Genomic DNA, 13043 nt, shown 5'->3' on the forward strand with positions numbered 1-13043 from the left:
CTCTCTGTTAATGATTGATATTAGAAATGTTGATACATGAAAATGAAGTGATAGAAAATGGTATGTTATGAAGCAGCTAATCCACTATAAACATTTTCAATCTTCTCCTGCTGTTGCCTGTCACTGCAGCCTTTATTTATAAGACGGTTGCAAATAAAAAAGGCAGGTTGAAGTGAGGCTTCATACATCTGAAAACTCTCAGGTGGAGAGTAGTGGAGCACATATAAACACTCCTTCAGGCACAAAAAAAAAAGGATATTTATTTAACTGCATATAAAGAATCAGGGTAAAATATTAAGGTTGTCACTTGGTCTTAGTGTAATTAAGGCTGGTGGTTTCCTCCCAATAAAAAAACAAAACAAAACAAAATTTCTTGAGAAAGTTGTAAGCACAGATAGTCAAAACAGTTGAGACATCATCACTTTTATCATTTGGAAAAGCAATCCAAGAAATAGAAATGTCATAAATGTATGTTAAAGGCTTTGCTTGTTGGCAAAAATACTATTTAATTAATGGGCAACATAGGTTTTTAAATTGTTTGAGTGCAACTAGTCAATAATAAAATAATATTTTTCTCTTTCTGTATGCCTAAACTCCAAAAAGTCGCTCAAAATGGCACTATGGCCCTTTCCTCTTGTTTCCCATTGACTCCTGATTAAATCTTCCAAACCAACAAGTGGTTTTTCACATTACTCAGCCATTCAATCTCATTTTGTTTCTAAGAGTTCAGCTGAGTTCTTTTCACCTTGTACATCACTAGCTATACTAAAGATTTTGCAGCTAAATTCTTCCTGCAGTTATTAAACCCATTTCCTCAATTATTAAGTGAGGTGGCACAGCTGTAACTAGGTGTTTTTGGAGCCTGGAATTGGTCCTTTATTATCTTTGGACCTTAACCAAGCATGAAGTAGGAAAGGCTCCAAGACACTCTCCTGTTCCTCTGTTGGCTGTACAATGCTAAGAAGAGGAAGAATATTTTTGTCAGTGGCATGAAGCAAATATTGGGGTAAACAGCAGATTTATTGATCAATATATGACTTTTATTCTTTTTACAGGCACTTAAATCATGTTTATTCTGCTTTTATTTGCAGTGATGAATAATGCTGTATATCAGCAACATGCACAGTGATGGACAAATAGTCTGTACTTCATTAAAATTTGGTTAAAATGATTGATTTCAAAGCAGGACCAGATAACATGCTTTTGAAAGTCCAATGCTTATTATACAGATGCACATTGCTAACTGGTTCCACCTAGAGGAGACTCTTCCTAACAGGTTTCTTCACATACTCTTTACTTAGAGCTTATGTAGGTTGTCCTATATAGTCAGGCTTTGGTCTCTTTTACATGAATGTATATATCGAGTAGACCTGTTAACATCAGTGGAGTTATAGCAAATTTACATTAGTGTTAGGAAGTCGGAATCTGGTACAAAGACCCCAGAAATATTGTAATTTGTACTACTAAAATTGTGGTTACTTGTTTGATCCCTAATTTGAATAATGTCCTTATTGAATTTCTGATTATAATTAGATAATTAATTAGATATTTCCTTTGTTAAATATATGGTTTACAGATTAAAGGTTCTGATTTCCAATAGCACCTCAGCTTGTCTCCAGCTTAGCTCCCAAAAATAATTACAGCTCTGTTTTATTAGTGCTTTGATGGAATGCAGTTTCAGGTATTTAAATTTCTGAGTGCTGTCAGATGTGGGTGCAAATTACAAGGCTGCTTCTGCAGATTAGGACTTTAAGTCTGTCAGAACATAAGTTTTTATGCAGGCATTTCAATACAAAAATTAAACAGAATAATGTACAATATATCCTAATAAACAAATGGCAAGTTTTGTGGCAGGTTGTTTTACGTGATGTTTTTTTCTATAGGATTTTTTTCCCCTGCATATCTTAAGTAGAATTACTGTACCTTAAGCTTAAAAGGTTCGGTGGAGTTTGATTCAGTACCTGCTGCTACTTAGTTGCGACTGATTTATTGATTACAATACCAACTTTATGCACATTGACTATAGAAAGTAAATATACTAGAACTTAGAAGGTGGTTCATAAGCTTAGTTCTGAGAAGCATATGCTTCTGTACATTGGCCACTGCTAATCTAATTTAAAGTTATTTGTAGGTATTTGATTTTTTTGTCCAGTGACGCTATTCTTTATTAGCTGACGCTGACTAGAGAAATACTGTCATTTCACGAACATATGCATATATGTACTCTCCCCATTGGAATTAAGGTGATCACTGATACTAGTCACTGCATCAATACTTTTCAAAGAAAATTGATTCCCACAAGATAAAGACAGTTGAGACGCCCCACTAAGACGTCCCACCTTAATGAAATTTCTTATTCTCGTACATGAGCTGAAAATAGCAAGAGCACTTCATAACTGAATTATGAGGCCATTTTTAATATTAGAAGTGGATAGATGACAGACAGTGAAGCTACACCAATTAGGCTGATGAGATAGCAAGTCTCAGAGGGGTGGCTATATTAGTCTATATCCGCAAAATCAATGAGGAGTACTGTGGCACCCCAAGGACTAATGGATTTATTTGGGCATAATCTTTCGTGGACAAAAACCCATTCATCAGATCGATGGTAAATCTGTTACTCTTTAAGGTGCCATAGGACTGCTCATTGCTTTTGCAGATACCAAGTGTAAAACATTGGAGACTTATTTTCAGGGGTGGGAGGTATAGTTGCCTGTAAAAGATAAAACTCATAATATCAGGATGGTCCCACTATCATCAGGATGTCTGGTCCCCCTGTGAGCAGTTTCCACCAATGTGAAATATGGGTCACACTCTTTGAGTTGTAGTGTCAGGACTAGTCACCCAGGATTAGCTTCAGTGGCCACAGAAATAAAGATCTACAAGCCAGTTTTCACACTTGGTTCTTGTACTCAGGATGGGCATTTCGGGTCTGCCTACAATAAGGTAAATACAATACTTTGTGATAAATAGAGTACATCTAACTGGGTTTGGAACAATGCGTGGAGCTATGTGCTTTGTCAGTCTCATGGAAAACAGTTCCATGCCAGAGCAGCTGACTGCCTGAGTGCTAAATTTTACATTTCTAAACAGGGTTTCTAAAAAGGTCCAATTTCTGGATGTCGGAGAGCTTAGGGATGATACATACACTGTGCCATTGCAGACTGCCAGGGCCAAGTTGAGCCTCAACTCTTCCTCCTTGGAACAATGGGGTACTCCCATGCAGTTCTCCCTGTGTCCCTGTGCAACGAGCACTTGGGTAGCTTCCCAGGAAAGATCCACCTGCTGTCCAGCTGATTAGCAGAGTGCCTATCGTGCACCACTCAAGCATGCAGCAACAGCCAAGCTGCACTAGTTTACTTTCCCCCAGACCCTGCAGTAGAAACTCAGCCTTCAGTTATGTGGGAACAGCCCAACCCTAGGTTTGCCTGGGTAAGATGAACTCCCAGTTCAGGTGGTTGCACAGGCTGATGTGCAGTTCTGGAGAAGTTTAGGGAGTGCCAAGAACCCTCCTGCAGCCTTGTAGTGTATCAGATTCTCTCAACTCACAGCCTGTTCCAGTTCCTGTTCCTGCCTCCAAAGCTCTGCCCCAGTCATGTCCTTGCTCTTGTTCTGACCTTGCACCATCCTTATTTGTGTCTTGCTCCAGCTTTGCTTCTGCCTCCTGAACCTCTCAGATTCTGAGCACCCAGCTTGAACCTTTGGCCTGTACTTGCATCCTGGCTACAGAACTGTTTTTGTCTTGTCAACCAGCTCTAATTTTTGTTTTGACCCTGATATATCCCCAGATCTCAGTTCTAGCACCACCCTTATCCCTGTCCCAACCATATATTTGACAGACACTCTGACCACTAGATTTGAGATCTATCTATCTATCTATCGGTCTATCTGTCTATCTATCTGTCCCTAATACCTGTGGTTCCTTTCATCCAAGTGTTTCCAAAGTACTTCACCAATATTAATTAAGCCTTACAGCACTTTTGTTAGAAAGGCAAATATACATAAACAACAAGAAGTCCCGTGGTACCTGATAGATTAACAGATTTTTTGGAGCATAAGTTTTCATGCGCAATAAGGTGCCACAGGAATTCTCACTGTTTTTACAGATGCATACTAACACAGATGCCCTTTGATACAAATACACACACTCATCTTTGTTACTTATGGGTAAATAGAGATATGATGATATTAAATGATCTGGCCAAAGTCAAATCAAAACTCGGTCTGAATTTGTAATCTTAAGAGTAAATGATTTTGCAGTTTTTCCTATTGTTTTAGTAAACACAAGTAAGCATATATGTACTTTTAAACATTTTATATTTGCTTCCATGTCATTGTGTTATTTTTTTTCTATTTAATGCACAACAGATGTTTAATGGCCTAGTTAACATGGATAGAAATCAGTGATCTCTGTGTTTACTCCTGCTCTTAAATTTGGTTTTTAAACAATGTAAGTAGCAAACAACAATGAAAATCTAACTCCTCTGGGGGTACATATTTCATTTCTCTATTTCATGGTGCAAATTACATCTGCAAAATTGAAGTCATTTTTAAAATTGGTCCCTGTCACCTTAAGCCACTGTGCATCCACCACCACCACCAGCTAAACACTAGCTTAGAATAATTTTTTCCCCGTGGGTCAGAAATCCACATGAAAATTGTCCAATCTAAATCCAGCAAATGTGGAGGGAAGGAAAATAAGATAAGGGCAACCTCCTTACAAAAGATGTGGAAAGATGTAAATTACTTTTTTATTTTGATTAATCTGAATCAGGCTGACCATTTTAAAATCAAATAATGAGGAACCACATCCAAATGCCATGTGAATTTCCGTATATAAGAGAACCACAGTTACTTTAGATTCAGGTTAGGAAGTATAACAAATATTAGCCCTAATCTCTTACAATACTATGATGCAAACCTGGATTAAATTCTGTGCTCTAACAGATTATGAATTTGCTGTAAAATGAAGGTAATGCACTTTGGTTTGTGCATTTGAGTCTAAGCAACCTACATGTTTTATAGAATTCATTTATAAATAACAAGTGAAAAGTCTGAATACATGTCGATGTCACAAATATTTATTTGTCATTCCAACTACTGTTTAGTGGTAACATTTGGAAACGTCTTTATCTGATCCCATGAGATGCTTCATAAAAGAGTTGTGCCTCTGGGTACAATATCTGTATGCAAGACAGCTGTTAGACTCCGTAGTGTGATGGATTCTGCTTTTATGAACATAATGAAATGGAATTTTTAAATGCAGTAAAAACAGACATAAGATGGCACATCAAACAGAATAGTCGCTTTCTGCGTTCATCCTTTCAGGAGCACGGTATAATTCTGTCACTTTCAGAAATGAGAACTGCTCAGAAGATTCTACAGCCTACTTTCCAAACTCCAAATCAGGGCTGCTATGCACAAATCAGACAAGGCCAAATTGTGTATTAATCAAGATCCCATTACCAATGCTTGCCACTCAACAGAGAGACTGTAACACTTTCATTCTCACGTAATAAGCACTGTCATAATTGGTTTGTGTTAGGTGTTAGAAACATTTTGTGACTGAATGACCTGTAACTAATAAGAGGCAATGCACAAATGAAATGAAGGCTCTTGTCTCCCAAGCACCGTACAAATGGGTTCCATCTGTCATTATATTGACTAAATGTGCAATTGTATGTTGGAGGCACGTGTGCTGTGGGGATAGAGGTTTGAGGCTGTTTGTTGGCAGTGTTTTCTGGTAGCTGTGACTGTAATTGGTCTATGACAACAGCACAAGTTTCATTACAACCAAGGTGTTTGACTTACACTTTGGAGTGTTGTTGCAGTAGTGTTGATCCAAACATGAGATCCAGAGAGGATCCATCCACCTTGCCTCTCTTACACTTTGGTAGAGTTCTGTTTGTGTTCTCAGCAATAACAATGTCCTAAAGTGGAGGTATGAAAACATCTGTTGAAGTGAATGGAGTAATTATTTCTTCAGTCCTGCTTGCAAAATGGAGCTGGTTAATATAGGATATAATATTTCAGATTCTTGCATGTCTCTAAAATCTTCATTCTGCCTCTCTAGGTCTTCTGATCGGCCTCACTCTTCACTCCCACACTTTCCCTTCTGCACCTTCCAACATCTCTGATTAAAGTGAATGGTTTTCATATGCACACCTGTTTGTGGGCAATTTTCAAAGAGCATTTGGCCCTGGGCCCATCAGTCATGCTTATCTCCTATTTCACTTCTTTTGCTGGATCTCTCCACTTTCCACATCAAAGATAAGTGCCTGCTCTTTGCCTTGAAGGCCCCATGTAAATTGGCCTTCTGCATACCTCTTTTCTCTTGACCCATTGCCACATATGATGTAGTTAATCATTGTGGCCTCCTTGCCAAGCTACTAATGTTAACAAAGAATCACCAGTACATGAAATTCATTCAGACCATACAGAGAACAAAATATCTATGAAATTTTGTGGCAAACAGCTGATGGCAACAACAGAAGAATGAGTCCCCACAAGGCAGCATTTAAGCCCCTATATTGTTCAATAGCTACACAGACAGACAGCCAACCTATCCTAGCATAAGGAGCTGTACCTGCTCAGAAAAAAAGGACTGAATAGAACAAGAGTAAAATATATTCTAATTTTATGTAGTAGTCACAACTGTTCCATGGAATTTACCTTCCAGATGAAGTAGCAATGCAGGGAATTGGCTGCTCCAACACATCCAACTGTATTGTGTTCAGCCACACATTCTTGTAGAGGCTCCACACCAACATCTACAAGCTAACTTCGTTAATAACCCCAGTAAACTTGGCTGACCCAAAAATGAAGATGGAAGTGTTTGGAATGTGAGAAGAATGAGATCAGAGTGTCTGCCATGGCTGGTATGCCATTGGGCAGCTGGAGAAATGGGTAAAGGAGGATATAGTAGAGTGTACCCTACACAAGACATGAAGGGATTAAGGGGGCTAGTTGGGCTGATTAAACATCGAGGCTGCTCATGGTGGAGAAGACTAATGAGCAAAGAGGTTCAGCTGGACAGTGCGTAGAAAGCACAGTGGTGGAGGGGCTGCAGAGAGTGAGGCTGTAGTCACTCTCAGTATAAGAGGAAGTGACCAAGGGACATAGCATTAAGTTTGAAAATTGTGCAGATTTTGACTGTGTTGTAGGTCTCTGGGCTGGAACCCATTGTAGTGGATTGACCTGGGCTCACCTATCAGGTACTGGGGAAATGGCACTATTGAGAAACAGTGAATGAGAAGAATTGCCCAGGACAGTGGTTCCCTGAGATTTTCACACACACACACACACACACACACACACACACACACACACACACACACACACAATCTGTAGTGATCTTGCCATGGATCAAGCCAAACTGAGAGCAGTCAAGTTCAGAAGGAAGACTGAGAGACAAAGTACAACCACAGGAAATGGGATCGACTTGGTAGAGCTAATCCCCAGACAGCCAGAAGGAGGCGCTACAGACTTGAGTATAGCACCCCATAACATGGGCCAACTGAAAGAACTCCTTCCTCAAACTGTACTTGGGAGGGAATATATGATGTGACTTAACAACAACAAATGACATCCAGAGAGCAGCTCAGGATTGGTGGGGATGGTAGAAACTTTTTCATGCCCTGAGTGATCATGGAAGGGTTTTGGAATCCCATTCAGTTCGAACTGGGCACTACAGGGTACTTTAGAAGGTCCCTTGAGTTGATGAGCTGAGAAGTTGCAGTTTCCAATGTAAATTGTCTTTAAATTCTATCCTCAGGAGTCTAAATGGCTATCTTATTGTATCACTTATTTGCTCTTTTGTAGTTGGCCTGCAGTTTTATCTTTCTTTCATCTGCTGTGAGACTCTTTCCTTATTTTTCCTATCAAGGGTAATTTCTTTGAGGTCTCTGCCTTACTTTCACAAAATGTTGCTACTTGCTCAGACTTATGCTTGTTGCATTAATTCTGTCTTGTTGTTTCTGGCATTGTATTCAGTATCAGCAAGAGATATCTTGTCATTAATGTTTTTTAGTTGGTTTGCACTTGAGTCATTTTACTATGTATATAATTCTATAGTCATTGCTGGTCTTCCACATATTTGCCACTTTAAAACTCTTGCCTTCTGTTTTCTGCCTTGTTAGAAGTATCTCTTGCCACAGACTCATTAGCCTTTTATAGGGATGCCACCGCAGCTTTTTATTCACTGTGATTGTGGTTGTATTAAAATAATGTCTTATGAAGACAAAAAAATTACACAGTGTAACTCTTGTTCTCAGGAGGGCTGTAATTATAATAGATTCCCACACACTCACCCACCTTCTGTGCAGAGCATGGGGTACGTGTTTTGAAGTAATATTTAGAATTGATAGTTGCTGAGAGTGGTAAAAATTGATGGTTAGAACTCTTCAGACTCGTTCACCAGTAAAAGGTATTCTATTCCCTCTGCAACAGAGAGAAAGCCGTGCTTGTGTATATGCTATCAAAACAGAAAAGCAGTCCAGTAGCACTTTAAAGACTAACAAAATAATTTATTAGGTGATGAGCTTTCGTGGGACAGACCCACTTCTTCAGATCATAGCCATACCAGAACAGACTCCATATTTAAGGCACAGAGAACCAAAAATCAAGGTTGACAAATCAGAAAAATAATATCAAGGTGAGCAAAGACTTACTGAAGACGCATTTTCACAACGTATTGGAAAGAGAGGCTGCTGAACTATCGTTTATATTCAAATTTGACACATTAACGTGGTTTGAACCAGGATGGGAATTGTTTAGGTCATTATAGGGGCTCTTTTGCATACTTGACTTTATCTAATTCTTGACTCCCCCGCCCCGCCCCTCTACTCTCTGATTTGCTCACCTTGATAATATGTTTCTGATTTGTCAACCTTGATGACTATTTTTGGTTCTCTGTGCCTTAAGTATTGAGTCTGTTCTGGTATGGCTATGGTCTGAAGAAGTGGGTCTGTCCCACAGAAGCTCATCACCTAATACATTATTTTGTTAGTCTTTAAAGTGCTACTGGACCTTTTTTTTTCTTTCAATTCACTCAGCAGCAGCTGACACATGCCACCTTGTGGTGAGGCAGTTAATCCTCTGTAGATTCCAGAAATGTATTGGATATTTGCCAGTCTCCTGCTGGAATTAGGGAGCCAGACATTCCTGCAGTGGTGATGTTTTTTCATATATATTACTAGAGTACCACAGGTTCTCATGACACTGTTTATTGCACAGGAGCAATGTCTGTTTTTAGAAGAGCTTTTATGTTATACCAACCAATGTATATATTCCTAGGAAGCTGCAGGTGTTTTTATTAGAGGAAATCTGAGTGTTGATTATTACCAAGAGTCAAGCTTAAGTAGTGGGTGGGTTTTTTTTTTTGTTTTTTTGTTTTTTTTATTAAATGCCATAGCTAGGTATCATGCCATATCATGTCCTGTGAAGAAAACTATTCCTGCCATTAAGTGGAGAAAATACACTGAGCTCTAATACAGGCAATCTAACGTATACAAAGTGGGTTATAATGGTTGTCTTTTAATGGTATAATATACACTCTGCTTGCTCTAATTTGAGCATCTTGTAATATACCCATCTTAAAAGAATTAATAGGTGCAACAAAAGTAAGTGAGGCAGTACTTGTTTGACAAGTATAAAGTCTACTGTAAAGGGTTATAAATATCATTAAAATTCTCCCTAAACAAGCTGAATACCTTCCATGTCATTCTCAGAAATACCTGCAGCTCTTTTTAAGTCACCTGCTGTGTCCATACATATTCAGGAGCCCATAATGGAGTTGTGCTACAGAGCAATTCAGTAAAATGCTGTTTAAACAGAGAAGGGCAAGAGTTCAATAAATTAATGCCCTAGGTGTTTTGTTGTTGTTTACCTCCGTAGCTCTGCTTTCAAATTTGACTTGGATCACAATCGAAATAAAATTGGTGCAGTTTAGTATTTGTCAGGATGTTGTCTACATCATGAAGCCATAAAGCCATTGCAGCATGCAGCTTGCAATGCTTGTTTATAAGGGACTCAGTGTTAAAGAGCCGAATCACTACTGGCGCGTTATAGGAAGAAAGCTATGTAGGAGCATCGTGTCCACCTATGGATCAGAACGCTCCCTGATTTCTGTAAGTGCTCAGACTCCTCCAGTAGTTCTTTATTTTGCTGTTTGAAATGAACATTGTGTCATGCTGCGTCCCCAAGGAAGAGTACGTAACTCAGGCCTGCTTGCTGTGGATTTCTGTCGCCCTTTACTGGGAGGTAGACCAGGGAGGTTAATGAGCCTTCTATAGTCTTCGTTAACAGACAAGTCTTTCAGTTTCAGCAGTACTGGCTCATGCTTTAAGCTCCAGAGGTCCCAGATTTGGCCCCAGACACCAACAGGCAGGATGTGTTGGAATTTCATATGGTACTAGATTTCCTTCTTCAGCATGAAATTCTGGCTCTGTTATGCAGTCAATCATCACCCGTCAAAAGCTGCTGTGGCTAATTTGGGAGTCATGGATGTAACAGGAAGCTATATCTCTACAACTCAGAAGAGAGGCATCACTCAGGGGAGCACGACCCACCCACTTACTATCCAGGCCCATCCAAATTGGGGCTGGAGACCCCCCTGAATCCACAGCCTGGCTGCATCGTCTTCTGTTAGCACTATGCACCACTGCCCTGGTCTCTGGCTCCAGAACTAGCTGCACTGGGAGGTTGTACCTCAAGTAGGAAGGTCTGGGTGGGGCTAGTGCTGGGGCTGGAAACTGGTGCAGCTGTGTGCAGTGCTGGCAAGACAGCAGTGTGGTAGGGCTGACTGCTGTGAGGTAAGAGTGGGGTCGAGACAAGCAGGCCCTCCTTCCTCCTGCCGCCTTTTACCGGGGCCCTGAATCCCTTCTGACCCCCTTCCCTTTCCTGACTCTACCTTCAGGGCTCCAGGTCCCTCCTGCCCCCATTCTCTTCCTGTGCTCCCAGAGCACTAGATTCCTTCTGTCCCTTCCCCATGGCACTGGATTCCTCCATTACACCCAATCCTTCCTGCCCTGCCAGGGGCCTTCATCCCATGCCCCTGCCCCTGCCTTCCCACTTGAAAGCTCCCCTCGCATAAATTTTTCCTGTTCTAAATATGCCACTGAGTCAGAGGGCAGATCTGCACCAGACCTGAGAGTCAATCTTAGGTATGCAATTCCAGCTATGACAATTGTGTAGCTGTAATCAATGTATCTAAGATCTATTTGTAGTACCCAGAGGCACTGAGACCTCATCTGGGGTGAGTGAAGTCTCTGCTCTACAGCCTCAGCTGAGAGCCAGCTGGCCTTTAGCTCACATGGTAGAGTGCAGGGCTTCAGACCCTATACTCGCAGGTTCTTTCCCTGGTGCCAGCAACCCATGTCTGTCAGCGTTACATATTTATCAGGCTGTTTTTATAGAGGAAGGTTAACAGGAGAATTTCTTCTGCCGACCTCCCTAACTCCTCAAGCACCAGTGTTGACCATTGAGCCCTGATGGTTGGATTTAACATGTCCCCACTAGGCACGCTAAATCGAGCCCTGTACAATCAACCTTCACCAGGTCAATCTTATGCTAAGTTTAGACTTACCCAGAGTCAGATGCAGCAGAAGCGAAGGCCAGATAGAGAACCGAGTTAGATAAAATTCCTGAAGCAGCACCCCGAGCCTGGCATTTGCTGGACATTTTGATGAGGCAGGATTGTCTGAGATAAAAAAGGTATTATGCAGTAGTCTGATTAGATGGACCCCTAGGTTGCACTTGTAGCCAAAATTTTGGGAAACTGTTTCCCATGTTTGTTTGTTTGTTTTCTTGATAAAGTTTTATTCATTTTCGTCAGCCTGTTCAACATCCCTTTCCAAGCCTTGTAGGATGATTATATTTTCCCAAAGGGAAAACAGAACACACCCAGGCTGGCTCAAGCTACTAATTCTAGTAGCAATAGTAGCAGCAGTCAGGCTTTCTAAGGGATTGTTATTGTAGTTTGGCCTCTGGCAGCTCACCCTCTTAAAAGTGAATGGATGGTGAGAAACAAAAATTAAACCAAGATTTCAGGGCTTCAGGGAAAAAGAATGCCCCTTACTGTAAGAAAGGCCCACCACAGAGCTACAAAGCAAAGAAAATAGATTCAACACTGAGAGGCAGGATGTGGGACTACCCAGGGGAAGAAATAGATGGGAAGAATATGTTCATCATTTACAACACAGGGAACATAATTTATTCTCTTTAAATTCAGTGGATATCTTGGGTCTCTGTGGCTCTCAGCATCTGAGTTGCTGCAAGTGGATTTTTCTTTCAGAGATGAAAACCCAGCATTTGTCACATCATTACATGTCTAATGGCAGCTAATGCTAAATGAAGCTGGGATCTTTAAAACCAAATGTCATCCAAAGCACTCAGCTGGTTCTGTCTGAAGTGGATAAAATTCAATGGCATCTGCTGCTCACAAGATCAGAGTAGATAATCCTAAGGATGTATGAATCTGCATGGAGCTTCATATTCACACCTTTCTACTGCCAGTTTGGGGGCACCACTTGTCAGAGAAGAGGGTACAGTTTACCTGAGGTGATAAGATAGTGATGCCTCCTTTTTCTTAAATAAAAATCAATGTACAATCTTCTGTATTACTGGCAAGATCAGATCTTTGTAGCTATTAGTTGAGTACACAATACAAGAAGTGTTTGACAGAGGCAACTCTGTGCTGACTTGATTGGCTTTCCTAGGTCACATGAAAGCCATCTTTCCTTTGAGTGTAGAGATAGATCAATGGAAGAAAGTGATTGTTGGCCAAGAACTTCAATGTGGGAATTAGCTTTTGTCTTGGGAACAATCCCCTAGCTTTCCCAGCTGTAACACTGCACATTGTGATTGTGCTCTAGCCACTTTATGTAACACAATGTTCAATCTGTTGCATTCAATCACATCATACAGTGGTACAAACTAGTCTCATTCTTCTCTCTGGTGATATTTCTACATTAATAGCCAAATGATCAAATGTATTAAAGTAACTCTACTTAGATAACTTAAAAGAGAAACAAATGGAGTTTGCA

At 40.4% G+C, this 13043-nt stretch overlaps 1 protein-coding gene across 2 annotated transcripts in view; it reads left to right on the forward strand.

Moving 5' to 3' along the window:
- The window catches only part of CDH13 (cadherin 13), an 876776-nt gene that overhangs the window by 658366 nt on the left and 205367 nt on the right, over positions 1-13043 (forward strand). The gene's annotated exons all lie outside the window — the stretch shown is intronic.

The sequence above is a fragment of the Carettochelys insculpta genome, chromosome 14 (genome assembly GCF_033958435.1).
Source record: "Carettochelys insculpta isolate YL-2023 chromosome 14, ASM3395843v1, whole genome shotgun sequence".
NCBI classification, from domain to species: domain Eukaryota; kingdom Metazoa; phylum Chordata; order Testudines; family Carettochelyidae; genus Carettochelys; species Carettochelys insculpta.